This window comes from Berghia stephanieae, chromosome 2 (assembly GCF_034508935.2).
Source record: "Berghia stephanieae isolate SIO BIC M18660-M18661 chromosome 2, UCSD_Bste_1.3, whole genome shotgun sequence".
NCBI classification, from domain to species: Eukaryota; Metazoa; Mollusca; class Gastropoda; order Nudibranchia; family Aeolidiidae; genus Berghia; species Berghia stephanieae.
This window is the reverse complement of record NC_088361.1, coordinates 27,254,945-27,273,537: the sequence shown is the minus strand read 5'-3', so window position 1 is coordinate 27,273,537 and position 18,593 is coordinate 27,254,945. Positions and strand designations below refer to the sequence as shown.

Here is an 18,593-nt window from a genome sequence, read left to right as displayed (position 1 = left end):
TAGTTAGTGTTCACGTGCCCATCTCAGTCAAGCGATTTTGTGCAAAGGGTGAGCTTTGGTCGAATTATGGGTTTGTGACCAAACCAAGTTCCCTGAACGGCAACAGCTGCATAGCAATGTTTTTGTTAAATAAATATATCTGAACTATTTTTGGAGCGTATTTATGTAACTTTGGTATTGATCTGTTTAGCGGTCCGCATCTGCTCCTCACTTGTGACAATAAAGCATGCGATACATCAAAAAGATAAGAGAGAAAATGAGAAAGAGAGAAAGAAAAGAAAAGTTGAAACAAAGAAAAAAAAAAAGAAAGAAAGAAAGAAAGAAAGAAAGAAGACGACGACGACGACGAAGAAGAAGAAGAAGAAGAAGAAGAAGAAGAAGAAGAAGAAGAAGAAGAAGAAGAAGAAGAAGAAGAAGAAGAAGAAGAAGATGATGATGACCCCCCCCCCCCCCCCCCACAAAAAAACCCAACAAAACAAACCACAAAACAAAACCCAAAAAGCAAAACAGAAACAAAAAAAAAAAAAAAACAACAAAACTTGAGCTTTTTTTATAGTGCAATATCCACTAACGTACTCAAAGCACTTTGCAACACGTAACAAGTAGAACGAGACATGACGCCTGTTAGGCGAGTTCACAATTTTTGTCCGACAGAGACAACACTATAAGGGCCATGTACGGTGAGAGAATGTGAGTAAAGAGCCTTTTCCAAGGACTCAACTATGCGTCGAGCGAGGGAGAGGGAGAGAGAGAGAGAGAGAGAGAGAGAGAGAGAGAGAGAGAGAGAGAGAGAGAGAGAGAGAGAGAGAGAGAGAGAATGTGATGCCTCTAAAAATTTGGCATTAACTTAGACCATTCCGAATTTTCCAGTAATTTGTTTGGCATTTTTTTCTAAGTTAATCTAACACTATCTCTCTCTCTCTCTCGTCTGACTGTCTAGGCATTATATTTCGGCTATTTTTTTGTTGTTGTGTGCACTCTTCTTTCAATTTCTATATGCTTGTTTTCGTAATAAGTATGTATTAGCGGTGTAAATCAATGAAGGCAGAATGAAATAGAAGGTAGCCTATTTGTTAAAGTTTGTAAATGTGGTCAAGCTATGTGTGAGTGAGATTGTTTTGGTTCTTTTAACTCTCACTTAGAATGGAATGTTGTTTTCCTTCAAATCAATTTGACGATCATATTGTGAAAGGGTTGAAGTTAATTTAGGGCGATAACTTTATTATTATTCTCTCTCTCTCTCTCTCTCTCTCTCTCTCTCTCTCTCTCTCTCTCTCTCTCTCTCTATATATATATATATATATATATATATATATATATATATATCTATCTATCTATCTATCTTTCTATCTATCTATCTATCTCCTTCTCTCTCTCTCTCTCTCTCTCTCTCTCTCTCTCTCTCTCTCTCTCTGTGGATACCCCGATCGTGTTGTGGGAGAGATTTTTTTGTTATTCCCTCCCCAAACTCCGTAAAGACAGCATGAAAGGTATTTGAGATAGAGTCCTCTCTGTGGTCGTTCGATTCGTAGCTACCTTTAGTATACAACAAGCAGCCGAATCGGTCAGCCCGTAGTGTATGAGTATTTATCACAATCTTTTGACAAACTGATGAGGGAATTACATCGCTACACCTGACGACATTCCTCTTTTACTCATTCGCCTTTATCTCAAAATTGATTGTTGCTCATGTTCTTTTGGGGCTGATTAATTAATGGGTGATATGGAAGCGTATACCTAAATTGGCTGTGTTCACGGTAATCGGTCGATCATCTCATGGGCAAAAAATACGTCAAAAATCATTTTCGAGTAAAAATGGAAGGTTTATTCGACTAAGTTTAATAAAATAATAAACAATTTTCCAAGGTGTATTCAATACACGTTGACTAAATAACCCGGGGCTGATCTATCAATAAGTCGTAAAACAATGCATCCAGGAATAGCATGTAGCAACAAAAGGTCACAGAAGAAGCATCAATTGTTATTGTCCCGGGTAGAATATCATTGTTACTTTAATATGTCCTGAAAAACTGATTTATTAACATCTCTTTATTTTCCATTTTCCCCAGATCACAAGGCTGCAATCTGCAACGCCCCACACTGTTCATGCCTTAACATTAATTTGTTTAAAGTGCACACGGTTTTCCTTCATTTCTCTTGCATAATTAATTGTCTTTGACAAGAGAATAAGAAAGGAATCAAAAGAGAATAAACACCCTTGTCATTGTCCGACATTGCAACATTTTTTGATGGTAAGTTTTTCCCCTTTTAAATCACTTATAGAGTTTTATTGTATAGGGTGGGAGGTGAGGTGGGTTGGGGTGGGGGGGGGGGGGGGGGGGGGGGGGGGTAATGGGCGCAGTACCCGTCCCAGGTTCAATCGAGGTATTTCCATTCAGCAGTGATTCGTAAACTTATTGATAGTATAACGTTGACGCTCAGGTCTTTGTTATTGCTTTTTGCCATCCGCGTTTATGAGTAATTGGATTCAATTGTCTGATGCCACGTCTGCCCAGCAACGAGCAAAGAAAATCGGTACTTTTTATTCTTAATGCTGGCTATAACTTTTTCACATGTCATGTGATTAGAATGTATAACAGTCAAAGCATGATTAGATTTATAATGTTTTTCTCCTCTGGATACACTTTTATGCTGGTCGGAGAAGTATTTCATAAAGGCGTCCGCCATTATTCCGATAGTTTAAAACCAGTTATTAAGTTACCATGCGTCATTACTAGGGAAGTGACGTCACGGCGGTTGAAGCCTATTCTCACTAAATTGTATAAACCAGACTATAAACGTTTAAAGTTACACATAGTTTTGTGTGTGAGTCCGTGTGATGGCAATGTTGTGAGCTTCATAGACAAGCGCACACTATCTTATAGATAGAATGCGCTTGGCCAAGGAGTTCACAACATTGCCATCCGGAAGTATAACGGACCAACACACAAACTCTGTGTAACCATGAACTTTTATAGTCTGGTTAATACAGTTTAGTGAGAACAACTCACAAACGCGGATGGCAAAAACAATAACAAAGGCCTGAGTGACGTCATCTTCGAACTATCTTGTTGCCTTCGTAAACTCATGGCCTGACACCGTAGCCATCGCAAAGTTATAGCCTGACACTGACCAAAAAATGACGTCAAAATGCCAGTCTTTTGCCACAAATGAAAACAAATCGTTTGTATTCAATAGTTCAACCAAGAAATAACTTATTTCCTTGAGATCTACTAACGACAACTCACTTAACACTACACAAACCTAAAAAATGACGGCAAACTGCCAGTCCGAGAGGGTTCTAGCGTGGCCTTCGTAAAGTTATGGCCTGACACCGTAGCCATCGTTATGTTATAGCCTGATACTGAAATCCAAAATGACTGGCAGTTTGACGTCATTATTTGGTTTTTGCACCTCTTAGTGAGTTGTCGTTAGTAGAGCTCATGGAAACAAGTGATTTCATTGGTTGACTTATTGAATACAACTCACCGTTTGTTTTCCTTTGTGGCAAAAGACTGGCATTTTGACGTCATTTTTTGGTCAGTATCAGGCCATAACTTTACGAAGGCCACGCTGACACTGACCAAAAAATGACGTCAAAATGCCAGTCTTTTGCCACAAAAGAAAACAAATCGTGAGTTGTATTCAATAGTACAACCAATGAAATAACTTGTTTCCATGAGCACTACTAACGGCAACTCACTAGGTGGTGCAAAAAAACAAATAATGACGTCAAAATGCCAGTCCTTTTGGATTTCAGTGTCAGGCTATAACATAACGATAGCTACGGTTCAAGTGTCAGGCTATTTGTTAAAGATGGCTACGCTGACACTGACCAAGAAATGACGTCAAATGACAGGTCTTTGGTCACAAAAGAAAATAAATCATGAGTTGTATTCAACAGTTCAACAACAAATGAGCTCATTTTCTTCCCTGAGATCTACTTAAGACAACTCACTAGACGCTATACAAACCTAAAAAAAATGACGCCAAACTGCCAATCCTAGAGGGTTCTAGCGTGGCCTTCGTAAAGTTATGGCCTGATACCGTAGCCATCGTTATGTTATAGCCTGACACTGAAATCCAAAAGGACTGGCAGTTTGACGTCATTATTTGGTTTTTGCACTAGGCGCAAAAGAAAACAAATAGTGAGTTGTATTCAATAGTTCAACCAATGGAATCACTTGTTTCCTTGAGCTCTACTAACGACAACTCACCCCTGACAGGTTATAGATAGAATGAAGGTGACGTCACTCATGTCTTTGTTTCTGTTTTTTACCATCCACGTTTATGGGTAATTCTCACTAAACTGTATGAACCGACTATAAAAGTTCATGGTTACACATAGTTTTGTGTGTTGGTTCGTTGTACTTCCTGATGGCAATTTTATGAACTTCTTATCCAAGCGCATGCTATCTATATGTTAACGATGACTACGGTTTTCGTGTCAGACTATAGATAGTATGCAGATGACGTCACTCAGGCCTTTGTTATTGTTTTTGCCATCCGCGTTTGTGAGTTGTTCTCACTAAACTGTATTAACCAGACTATAAAAGTTCATGGTTACACAGAGTTTGTGTGTTGGTCCGTTATACTTCCGGATGCAATGTTGTGAACTCCTTGGCCAGGCGCATTCTATCTATAAGTTAACGATGGCAACGCACTGAACGAAAACGTACGTGAAAATACAAGGTCAAACCACCAAATAAAAGCAAACCATGAGTTGTATTCAGTTGTCCGACCATATGTGATCATTTATCTCTTTGAGAACTTATCATGAACAGGTTATCTAAAAATGATAACAATAGCTCAATGACGTCAATTTAGTTCATTCTACAGATCTTTGTTATTGTTTTTTTGCCATCCATGTTTATGAGTAATTCTCGCTAAACTGCAAACCAGACTATAAACGTTCACGGTTACACATAGTATTGTGTGTTGGCCCGTTATACTTCCGGATGGCAATGTTGTGAGCTTCTTAGCCAAGCGCATACTATCAATAAGCTAACAATGACAGCAAAAATCCTTGTGTCAGGCAAAATCTTTTGTTAACAAAAGCTACGAGGGTTCAAAATTAAAGCCTTTAGAAATGGTCATTTCCAGTTGTTATTATATTTTATCTTTGCGAAAATTACAACTCTGTTAGGTGTCAGGTACTCATCTTTATTAGGAATATGGTGTGCCCATTGCAATACTTGACTCTACAATTCCCAGGTCATAAACCGAGTGTCATAGCTTTTTTGAAATCCCATGGTAGCCAGGGATGTCACTCGCTGTGTCCTCTACCCCCCCCCCCCACCCATCCCCTTTATCTCTTTTCCGAGTTGCTTTTTGTCTTTGTCTTGGAGTGAGATTACTTGGTTTTGTCCTTGCCCTGACCGGGGTGCTTGGCTTGGTTTTGTTGTGTACTGAAATACGTATTTTAGTTCTATTTGACTATTGGTAATTATCTAAACAAAGGATGTCTCAATTACGATGTCGGGTAAATAGTACTCGAGTACACAACGCTCGAGTACACAACGCTCGAGTATCAAGTTGCACACATTGTTGAGTAAGTGTTGAAAATGTGTCTTGTTTAACTTCCCGTTAGACTTTTCCATTTGTTGGCATCTTTTTTGAATTGTGTTGGCAAAACGCAACATGTACTGATTTGGAGGTCTGATAACCGAAATTAGTATGGTCTCGTTGATGTAATGGAAATACTGTTCATTAAACCAATGTTAAATCAAGCCCATAATTGAATTCGGTTATCCGACCTGCAAAAATATGAACGTCTTCAAAAAGCATTTATCAATGAAAATCTCATAAATTCTAAAATACAATTTTACAATGCAAAACATGACTAAGTACACCTTTGTAAGTATCTCTATTTCAAAAGCTATCCCATAAAATATCATTTAAACGTTCTTTGCTTTGGGATCACGTGATCTGAACTCCATTACTGCCTTGCTCTGGAAAAACCCATATTTTAAAATTTGGCCAGAAATCTCGTCCTTCAAATATCGATCGATTTAAATGACCCTAACCTTGGCAAAAAACCCAAAAAACTCTTAAACCTGGGACTTCGCGAAGAAAACCTGCTGATACGAACATTTCAGCACTTTAGAGCGTAAATGTTGTCAGGGCACATGGGCGTTTTGAAACGAAGTATGATGCGCATTTGTCAAATTATAGGGTATGATAATAATATTATAAGCTGTTTCCAAGATTGATCTGATAAGACCGTCTTGTATTTTGGTCACTGTTAGATCATTTGACATTAATGTTTATAATAGTCTCAGTAGTTATGCGGCTCGGTTTCTCGTCGGTAACAAAGTCAAGCGATGTTGCGTCTGGTTAATGACCAAACTAGTGAATATGGCCAGAAATTCTACCGTTATGTTTCGTTACTTTACTTGATTCGATTTTGACTACCTGGTTATGGTTAATGACGATATCTTAAGATTGAAAGTACAAGTACTCCTAACGGACTACATGATCTGTATGGAACGGAATATGTTTAGATAAAGCATCAGAAGCCGCGTCGTGCCTCCTTGGAAATATTATATTACTTAAAAGTTCATGATTTATGTTTGTCATATTCATACCCCTCGACCACGTGCTTTTACCGCTTCTATAAATAGCCTAACCTAGATTAGTGGATCGTGGGAGGTGCTTCATTTCAATCTCTTTGTCTCAAACTGGAGTGACACCACAGAGAAGCCTTGATATTTTCTATTTATAGTGTCAATCAGAGATAAAATACATTGGTTTGACCTTTGAAAGAGACACTCAAAATATGAGAGGGGAAATCGAGAGTATTGAATCCCTCATAATTAACAGATAATCGACTGGGCGTTTTCGAAGTCTTCCGGCTGACGGATAATTTCTCTGCTGTAAACATAGTCACGTTGTTAATACGCTTCAACAGTCGTAATGTCACTTCCCTCGTTATGACGCATGGTACCTTAGTAACTGGCTCTAAACTATCGGAATAATGGCGGACGCCCTTATGAAATATTTCTCTGACGAGCATAAAAGCGTATCCAGAGGAAAAAAAACATTATAAATCTGATCATGTTTTGACTTTTAAACATTCTGATCAAAAGACATATGAAAATTTTTAAAGTTCTAGCCAGCATGGAGAATAAAAAGTACCGATTTTTTTTGTTTAGAACCACGACGGCCGCCGTTGCTGGGCGACGTGACATCGACTATTGAATCCAATTGATGATTCCACCGTTACTAGCCATTAGCCAATCAGAATATAATTTGCCATTTAGCTCGTTCCGTCCACCCGATTTTTATTTCCTGACAATGAAAAAGTCTGTCAAACTTTCGTTACTTCTCATTGTGCTACTTTCCAAGAAAAAGGGTTCAGTTCAAACTCATTTTCAAAATGCCGAAACGATGCAAATAAGGACCTTGTAACAGATATGGTCACTACCTCGAATGAGGTGACGGCGAAAACATGAATTCTTGTTAGGAGTAGTTATGAACCATATTTTGTAAAATTTAAAAAAAGATTCCCTTTATTCATCCCATTTGGGAAATTTGTCACTAGGGTCTATTCCAAGGGGAAACAGGAATACACCCAGACGTCAGCCGCTATGCAGCACCGCAAATTCAGCTAGTACGAGGTGCCTTGCTCAAGGCCACACAGCGCAGCGGCGGGTGATCGAACTCGGTCCCTTTCGGGTACTAAGCAAAGACCATACGCGCTGAGCCATGCTGCCCCTTTGTACTTAGTATTTGTGACCCATCAAATCAAAACTGTTTTATTGCGGGGTGAATCAGACCTTAAATAGTGAGTTTAGAATTGACATCACAAGAAATGCGAACTTTGGGACTTTTGCAATGTGTGCGAGTAAGTATTGTTTACCATCAATAGTAACAATTTGGGACTAAAAACAACCAATTTCCATCCCGTAGTTCATCCTAAATAATACCGCTTGGAGACGATGGGTCGCATTTTATTATTATTATTTTTGAATCTTCAGTTCAACATACAAAGACAGTTGTAAAGAAATAACCAAAAAAAAAAAAAAAAAAAAAAAAAAAAAGTAACACAACAAAGCGAAAAATTAAAATATAAATAAATAAATACAAAAAGTCTACTTTTGGTTAGGAAACTAGGAAATAAATGACCACCAGAACGCCTTGACTATACAAAAAAAACCTCCATAGGCATGGTCGATTGGAACTTACACACAAATGCATATTGATGCTACGCGTTCATCTAAAATACTCACATCTACTAGCCGTTTTAAACATTCCAAAACACGACAAAACTATGTGTAAATTTTAACGTTTACAGACTGCTTGGTATGATTTAGTAAGAATTAATCACTAACAGGCTGTTTAGAATAATAGCAAAGAGCTGTGTGACGTTTTCTTCATCCCGTCTACACGCTTCTAATCAATGTCATAATATTAGGGTAGAATAGGGAAACCAGAAGATCAATTTTACAAGGTATGTATCCAGTCCTTTAGAAGAGTGGTTTTACACTTCCAATGAGATTGGAATCCGTTTTTTTTTTGACATCGCACTTTTGTTCCCTCTTGATCACCCAGGAAATATAACTGTAAACAGTAATGTGACAATAACGGTCATTTGTGACTAAATTTGTATCGTAAGACTAGGTCCCAGGCTTGAGAGCTTTTGCCAAGATTAGGGTCGTTTAAATCGATCGATATTTGAAGGACGAGTTTTCTGGCCAAAATTTTACATACAAGTTTTTCCAGAGTACGGCAGTTAACTGGTAAAATGTCTGTGGTCAATATCAGTGATTATGACGTTAATCGATAATTTATCTGATAGTGAAAGGCTAAAATTAGTTCATAACTGTGATAACGTTAACTGACCATGTCATTGATAAAAGATCAAAGTTGTAACTGACCCATTTTCATAATAATATAACCCACTAATTTAGACTAACCTACTGTCAGATTGTAGCAAGGTATGACCTTTAAACTCGATGTTAGATAATTAATGTGACCGGTATTATATCAGCTCATGTCAAAATAATTTTAAAGCGCAAGCCAAAAGGACAAGACATTAATGTGAGAATTTAGATAGTTTAGTCATTTTATAAACCATATTCATTGCCCTTTATAAAATATGTAAACTTTACACAAGTTGTTTTCAGTATACTCGTAAATTCCATTACATCACCCTCTTTGTTCTATTTTTTTTTTCTGTTAAAATACGGGCGAGATAAATCGTGGTGTCTGATCGATTGATGATGTGGCAGGCAGTCAAATAATTTATGGCGTTAGAATCCATTCAATTTTACCATTTTGTATAATTAACTTCTCTTAGATATGAGAATAAAGTGTTAATAGACGTTTTTAAAAAAATGACCAGAAATCTTTCGATAATTTATTGTCCACGAGGGATTACCTCGTAGACTCGTTTATTTTTTTTGGTTCAGGGGTTAATATCATTACGTGATATCTGTCAAAAATCGTATATATATATATATATATATATATATATATATATATATATATATATATATATATATATATGTATATTGTCTGACACCTTTCATACACACTTGTTCAGTTCTTTTTATTTTTCTAAACGTTTTGACTACTCACCAATGACTGGGTAGCTGGATCAAATATTAGATCTGACAAAAGTAATCTACAACACAGCCGTATTCTGAAAAACATGCATTTAAAATTTTGGCCAGAAACTTTGTCCATCAAATATTGATCAAGTAAAATTACCCACATTCTTGCCAAAAACTATCAAACCAAATCTTTCGTGAAGTCTTAATGAAACTTTAATATTTTAAATTTCATTTGTGTCTTGATTCATAACCCAAGTAATATATTTGTATAGGCACTTGACTCAGATATGAAGGAACGCCTACCTGATTGTAGGCTGTGACGGATATTGTAAGAGTGTTAGTACAAAAAGGAAGCCTAACAAGCGACTGGTATTTATGAAATGGAAAAAAATGTTTCAATATGGCCAGTTGAAATTAAAAAAACAACAACATTGTTATCAAGCGGATTGAGCATGGTAAATCATCTGTGGAAATGCGCTATATTACATGGTGATAGTGAGTCTAGTTATTTCTTTTTTATGTTGTTCCCATTAATACAACAACAGGAGGTAATTTTTTCACATAAATGATTGTAACCCATCGCATCAGTCTGGTACTGTTTGGAGACAAAGTGGACGAAGACTAGTATAGGTGCACACATTAACAGGTCTGATAACAGAACAGCATACTATACAGAATTGCATATATTTCAGGCTATAGATAGCCATTCCGACATAATACCGTTATGGGACGATGGTCACAATTTGATTCGATAGTAACTCCATCCCCACCCCCACCAAACAAAACAAAACAAAACAAAACAAAAACAACATCAACAACTAACATCCTTCTTTTTCTAATACGTTCGAACGCTTGCACCCAGACAGGAAATTAAAAAGGTCGCAGGGACGCGTGAATGGAGTGTTAATTAAACAAAACACAGCACTTGAGTTTCTGAGAACAGATAAAGAGGGTTGTAATGAAAATGGCACAAGATAATGTTATCAAAATTACTATGTAACTAAAAACAGAATGTGTTAAAGTAAACAAGAAAAACTCCTCGAGCTAGATGCCCGTTTGTCAGACTAGATAACCCGGCAATTGGATTCAATTGTCTGATTTCACGTCGCCGAGCAACGGCGGCCATCGTGGTTCTAAACAAAAAAAAAATGGTACTTTTTATTCTTCATGCTGGCTAGAACTTTTCATATGTCTTGTGATCAGAATGTATAAAAGTCAAAACATGATCAGATTTATAATGTATATTTTCCTCTGGATACGCTTTTATGCTCGTTGGAGAAATATTTCATAAGGGCGTCCGCCAATGTTCCAACAGTTTAGAACCAGTTACTAAGTTACCATGCGTCATTACGAGGGACGTGTATTGATATTTGATTGTTTGATGGACAATATTTTGTGGTACTGCAGTAAGGTATATCTGTTGTAAAAGACTATGTACGACATGTTGATTTTACTCCGAGTATGGTATTGCAGTATGGGTAATTTTAGTTTCAAGAAGAACTATTCGTGGTCACAATCTCGTTAATTACCGTGCTGATCGGACATAAGCCGGACAACACATCGACTAATTTTTTTACGAACGTCCTTGACTGAAAAATCTCTCTCGAGCAAGGAAATGCAAACCAATTAGCGTCAATTCGTAAAACCAAGCAAAACAAATAATCTGCAATTTACCCAATGGAAATGACAAACAATACACAATAATCCTGTGATTTCCATCACGATGAGCGAGCGCGTAATCAGGGTGATTGGGAGGTTAATAGTCAAAAGTTACGCCATAATTCCTTTGTTGCAAAAGCCGCCATACACTGATGAAACACATTTAGATATGACCAGAGGCTTTGAAAAAAAAATAATCAAATATCGATTCAGATGAGCCTTAAAGATTTTGAAAGCTAAACTTCTGAACAAGTTACTGGTCTAAGAATTGTTGACTATATTAGGGTCTTCTTGATTAAAAAAAAATAAACTAGAACATTTATATACAGCAATATTCACTAAACGCTTTACATACAAAGGGACTCTAGCCAACAGCAATATTTAACATGTAGGGCGAGACATAACGCCTGTAAGCCGATAATATCATTTTTCCCCACCAGAAACACCAACAGGTACTCATTTTACATATGATTAACGATTAAAGAATATGAGTAAAGAGCCTTTTTTCAAGGACTCAACAATGCGCTGCTCGAGCGGGACTTCAATATCGATAGATTCAGATAAGCCTCAATACTTAAAGATTTTAAACTATGAAACTTCTTAATAAATCCCAGGTCTATGATTTGTTGGTAATTTGAGGGTCGTCTTATTTGTATCGGTGTTATGAGTAAAATAGAGAGATCCCATAGCTCAGTTTTCTGACCCCCTCTCACCCTGCAGTGATTTAGTAGCTGGGTCTGTTAGATGTGACGGAAAGCACATTGCGATAGACCAACGTTACTATCCAAAGAGTAGAAAGCAATTTCTTTTGCCAGTTTCACGATGTAGAAACCGGGATAAAATTCGGCTCTATGGGCCCAATAGCTCCGAGGGACTAATTTAGAGTATAATGATTCTGGTTAAACGCCGAACTCTAGAAAAACTCGTATTTAAAACCTTCGTGAAGTCCCCGGTTTGAGCATTTTTGCCAAGATGAGGGTCGCTTGAATCGATCGAAATTTGGAGAACGAGTTTTCTGGCCAAAGTTTTAAAAACGTAATTTTTTCAGAGTACGGCAGTTAACTGGTTGAAAAGTGTTTTATCATTGTATAGGGAATGAGATTAGCGGAAGAGTAGCGTCCCTTGATTGGACGCCACCCATAGTCTGTGACGTCACCGGCGGAAAAGTTATTAGAGAGAGAACGACATGTTGGTTGTGCGCATGCGTCTCTCGTCCTCGCGGAGACTATGGGTGACGTCCAATCAAGGGACGCTACTCTTCCGCTAATCTCATTCCCTATAGTAGAACAAGGACAACGTGATGATTGATTTTGTGATTGTTTCCTCCACGTTGGCAACATTTCCAGTTTTAGGAACTGGCCATTGTTTCATTATGACTTCTCTTTCCTGTTATTATCTGGCACTAATTTGGGTTACATAGTATAAGAATATTATGACAAAACGCCGTTTTCAGGGGAAAAAAACCCACTCTAAATTTCCATTATTCATTCTTAAAGGAAATATTCGTTAGATGGTCAGTCTCAATGAAAAAAAAAGACAAAAAATAAATAAATCAAAATAACAACAACAACAACAACAACATTAACAACAACAACAACAACAATAACAACAAAAAACAACAACAACAACAACAACAAACTCAAAGCACCAAATAAAACCCAACAAAGACAAAACAAAACAACAAATAGGCAACAAAAAAACAAAACAAAATAACCCGACCTCCCCCCATAAAAATACCAACAGAGAAATAAAAATAAAACAAACAAAAAACCAAAATCTCCCAAAAAACAAAACAAACAAAAACAACAGAAAACAACAACAATCAAACAAAACAACAAACCAAACCAAAACAATAAACATAACAAACAAGACAGTGGACTCAACACAGATTTCCCCATGCCTTGTCCATTCCTCAATCTCTCACCTTTTGCCACAATAGAAATGGACAAGTTATGGGGAAACCTGTGTTAAGCCCACTGTCTTGTTTGTTATGTTTATTGTTTTGTTTTGGTTTATTGTTTTGGTCAAACTTGTTGTTCTTGATATTATAACGATAAGTTAAAAAAAAACCAAAAAACAGACTTGATCTTTTATTTGATGCAATAAAGTAATAATTTAAAAAAAAAATCCTTTAGTTATCCAATAGGGGAAATGTGACTCATTGGTCTTTTCCAAGGAAGGACTGGACTAATCCAGGCCTCAGCCGCAGTGCAGTGTCGCAAACTGAGCTCGGGCGAGGTGACTTACTCAAGACCACACAGGGCAGCGGGTACTCGAACTCGGTACCTTCGGGTACAAGACAAAGACCGTAACGTTGAGCCACGCTGCCCCTTTGTAGTCTAAGTACATGTTGCGTGTTTGATCGCCTTTTTGTACAAGCATGCTCTAAATGTCTGGCATGAGTCGAGTGGTGGTGCGATATGTGTGATGTGCCTTTCTCAAGGACACAAAATTGGGGCCAAAACATTGCGATAATTTTCACCCGCCACTGAGAGACAATCTGCATAACAATTCAGACTCCAAGTTAGATTTATGAAGTTTCTTGACTTCCTTATGCAAATAATTACAAATTAATTGATATACGATTTCTTAAAACAGAATTGAATGAAAGACATTGTCCTTAGTAAGGTTGACAGACAAACAATTTGAATGAAAACATTCCACTCACGGCTTCATCATGAATTATTTTACAATAGAATAATAATCACAATAAAGACAAAAACACAAACATCCCCCACCCTCTCCAAAAACCTTTAAATGGACTAATAAATAATCCCCCCCCCCCCAAAAAAAAAATGAAACACACAATAACCCACGTTACAGGGAAACAACTTTTAATGGTTTTGAATTGATGTTTTTATGACGGCTATGTGGTCTTGTAGATACTTGCTTTCGGATCGTAAGGTCCTGGGTTCGAGTATCGCTCGGCGCATAGTTGAGTCCTTGGAAAAGACTCTTTACTCACATTCTCTCAAAGTACTCAGGTGTAAAATGAGTACCTGGCGTAACAGCCATGTCTCTGTCGTAAAATATTGTAATATCGCCTAAAAGGCATTATGCCTCGTTCTACATTTCACGTGTTGCTGTTGGTCAGGGACCGTTTGTAAAGCGATTTGAGCACATTTAGTGGATATTGCGCTATCTATCTATCTATATATATATATATATATATATATATATATATATATATATATATATATATGCTCTAGTTTTTTTAATTGCCACTGGTCACATGAGAAATCTTAGGGACTTGAAATAATTTTTTCTTGATTAAAAAAGAAAAAGTACATTCAAATGTAAGACATTCTACTATTCTACCCATCCCAATAGATCTAGTTACGTATCATCATATTAAATCAAGGAAAGTCAAGTTGTGCCAAGGATTAGATTTAACCGATATTAAGCCAAACCACAATTTGATTCACCATAATCTTCTTTTCAAAATTATCTATCATCAGATATCTAAATCAAAATCGTCTGCTGAGTTTCTGATTTCGACTATACGGAGGATTTTTTCTTCATCATACTATGAGCTTTGCTCTCATTAATGATTTGTTCAATCATGAACAAATTTCAATAACTTCATTGGTCAATTAATTCTAGATATTTTCTATTTTACATTGCTATATGGATATGTTTTTTCATTATCTACTCTCAAAGAAGTGCAAAAACTGTCTGCAAACGATAGTCGTGTACATTACAAACTATTTGTGCGGCTATGAGGTCTAGTGGTATGACACTCGCTTTCGGATCGGAAGGCCTGGGTTCGACATTCACATTCTCTCATCGTGCTCAGGTGTAAAATGAGTACCTGGCCGTCAACAGCGTTGTCTTTGTCCGAAAAATTGTAATATCGCCTAACAGGCGTTATGTCCTGTCCTACATGTTAAATGTTGCTGTTTACCAGAGACCCCTTGTAAAGCGCTTTGAGCACGTTTAGTGGATATTGCGCTGTAAAGCTCAATTTTTTATTTTAGACTATGTTCTTATGTGCTCTTGTATTTAAGGCATTTCAAAGAAAAGCCCTATATTTAGCCTTAAATAAGCTAATAAGCTAAGAAAGAATAAACTATTTTTGTCTTGCGCTCTTGAGTTTTGTAATCTGAACTTTGCTCCCGTCGCGCATTCGCGAGATCGTGCCGTGATTGGGAACACCAAAATCACCGGTAATCTGGAGGTTTGAAGTTCAATCCCGAGTTGAGGTAGATTGAATTTTGGAATGGTTCTGCTTTGTCTGGTACTGTTTCATACAAGATGCTTTCAGATTTATAAACTCTCAATAACTCCAAAAGGAATGGAAAACGGCTTACAATCATATTTTGACTGAAATGTTTGAATAGTTGTCAAAAGATTATCTATCTATCTATCTATCTATCTATCTATCTATCTATCTATCTATCTATCTATCTATCTATCTATCTATCTATCTATCTATCTATCTATCTATCTATCTATCTATCTATCTATCTATCTATCTATCTATCTATCTATCTATCTATCTATCTATCTATCTATCTATCTATAGAAATAACAAAAGTGAAAAAAACAATTTGACAAAGGTTTGTCAAGATAAGTCCTATTTATTGTTTGCACTGTCAATTTATTTCCATAGGGTTTTTTTTGGCCACTGAATTTAATCATGACGCACGAAGCGATTAATTTCCGGCGACTGCCTGCGCATATCTCCCTATCTATTTGCAATGAAAAAACATTATAATAATGCATGAAACACAGTCTCATTTGATAGGGTCAGCAATAAAAACAAATCAAACCAAATTTGGAACTCATGAAATCAGATTAATTCTCAGTTTCTAAGACTTGTTATATTATACAGAAATACTTAGAATTCTACACCAAACAAAAATATAATTAAATGTTTACATTTGTTTCTAGATCTATATGAAAAGACGTTAGTTTTTGTAAATCGTATTTATCTTGTGAGTGCTATATCAGATATCATTTCATACTTTACCCATTTATGTGTGTTGTGTGTTAGCTGACAACGCGCCTTTTATGATCTACCACAACCTTTTCTTTATCCTCCAATTCTTCTTCTTCTTCTTCTTCTTCTTCTTCTTCTTCTTCTTCTTCTTCTTCTTCTTCTTCTTTTTCTTCTTCCTTCCCCACCACCTCCTTCCCCACCACCACCACCACCCCTCCTCCTCCTCATCTGCCTCCTCCTCCTTCTCCTCCACCTCCTCATCCTCCTGCTCCTCTTCTTCTTTTTCTTCTTCGTCTTCTTCTTCTTCGTCGTCTTCTTCTTAATCGTATAACAATGAACTTTGAAAAAGAAAATTATTAGCTTGTCAAGATAGGAAATAACACCATTAGACCCTCAATTCAATATTACCTTATTTTGTAAGTTGCTTACTCCAAAGTTTTGATAATTTTACAAGTGGATTTTTATAGCAATATTATTAAACCGTCAGACGATAGGTCTTCATATAATTCTCTGATTAAATGTCGCAGCGGCTTTTGCGTGTGAGGGAGAAATAATAAGGATCTGTTGTATGGGATAAACGTCTCGGGCTGACACCCACTCTTCTCATTCACCGGCTCTTTAGTCTGGATTACTTTCAATATCCTGGCATGGTCTAGACGCTAGGCAGGAAAGAGGATTTTTCATAATAAAATATTGATAACGATGATGATGATGATGATGATTTTGATAATTATAATAATGACAATGGTAGTCGTAGAATTGGTATTATTATTATTATTTTTATTATTATTATTATTATTATTATTATTATTATTATTATTATTATTATTATTATTATTATTATTATTATTATTATTATTATTATTATTATTATTATTATTATTATTAGTAGTAGTAGTAGTAGTAGCAGTAGTAGTAGTAGTAGTAGTAGTAGTAGTGGTAGAAGTAGTTGTTGTAGTAGTAGTAGCAGTAAGAGTAATAGTAGTACTGGTAGTAGTAATAGTAGTAGTAGTAGTAGTAGTATTAGTAGTAGTAGAAGTAGTAGTAGCAGCAGCAGTAGTAGTTGTAGTAGTAGTGGTGGTAGTATTAGTAGTAGTAGTAGTAGTAGTAGTAGTAGTAGTAGTAGTAGTGGTGGTAGTAGTAGTAGTAGTAGTGGTAGTAGTAGTAGTGGTAGTAGTAGTAGTACTGGTAGTAGTAGTAGTAGTAGTAGTAGTAGTAGTAGTAGTAGTGGTGGTAGTAGTAGTAGTAGTAGTAGTAGTGGTAGTAGTAGTAGTGGTAGTAGTAGTAGTAGTAGTAGTAGTAGTAGTAGTAGTAGTAGTAGTAGTGGTAGTAGTGGTAGTAGTAGTAGTAGTAGTAGTAGTAGTAGTAGTAGTAGTAGTAGTAGCATTAGTAGTAGTAGTGGTAGTAGCAGTAGTAGTAGTAGTAGTCGTCGTCGTCGTCATAGTAGTAGTAGTAGTAGTAGTAGTAGTAGTAGTAGTAGTAGTAGTAGTAGCAGTAGTAGTAGTAGTAGTAGTAGTAGTAGTACTGGTAGCAGTAATTGTTGTAGTAGTAGTAGCAGCAGTAAGAGTAATAGTAGTACTGGTGGTAGTAATAGTAGTAGTAGTAGTAGTAGTAGTAGTAGTAGTAGTAGTAGTAGTAGTAGTAGTAGTAGAAGTAGTAGTAGCAGCAGCAGTAGTAGTTGTAGTAGTAGTGGTGGTGGTAGTAGTAGTAGTAGTAGTAGTAGTAGTAGTAGTAGTAGTAGTGCTGTCGGAAAATAATGTGGACAAAAAGCAATTGCTATTATTCTCAAGCGTGAAACCGGGATAAGCCTCAGCTACGTGGGCCTAATGGATCGTACGGACTGCTATTTATTCAAACTAGGCGGATGAATGTAGGGCATAATATAGGACTCAATAGAATAAAATAGGATTCATCAAACAACCAATTTTCTTCTGTTTTCCTTTTCCATCATTAAAAATGACATAAAATGTATATGAAAATGAAAAGTTTTCTGAAATGTATAACATTCTATGTATTAACAACAATAATAGACTAAAGATTATCAGAACATTTTCGTTTTCCTTTTGGATTCTCATATCGACAGTACTGTCAAGATTGTCCACCTCTGACATAGTCTGATCTCAGCTTGTCAAACCATATCTGAAATCTCAGGTTGAATCGATCCATATTTGATGTAAAAGGAAAAAGTAAAAGTTTTCTGGGATAAATGCAAAAAAAAAAAAATTATTTGTCATAGAAAAGGCAGACTAGGTAATAAGTGGCGACCATAATTCGGGCATATGTTCCTAGAGAGGACAGGAAGACACCAAGAAATAGGTTAATGAAAGCGTCTTCCTGCCAATAATCAAATTACATACTACTTATAGAAGACTAAATGATGGATTGTTGAAGAACGAATCAGCCATGCTCTTACAAAACATTTTCAAACAATTTTG

General features: G+C 36.5%; 1 protein-coding gene across 11 annotated transcripts in view; it reads left to right on the top strand.

The window, feature by feature from the left end:
• The window catches only part of LOC144964606 (secretin receptor-like), a 239,275-nt gene that overhangs the window by 63,164 nt on the left and 157,518 nt on the right, over positions 1–18,593 (top strand). For 10 of the 11 annotated variants that reach the window (XM_078899070.1, XM_078899071.1, XM_078899068.1 and 7 more), the window contains one exon: positions 2,070–2,252. The exons of the other annotated variant lie outside the window; for it this stretch is intronic. The gene's annotated coding sequence lies outside the window, so the exon portion shown is untranslated. The remainder of the gene's footprint in view (positions 1–2,069; positions 2,253–18,593) is intronic. 11 annotated transcript variants of the gene reach the window in all.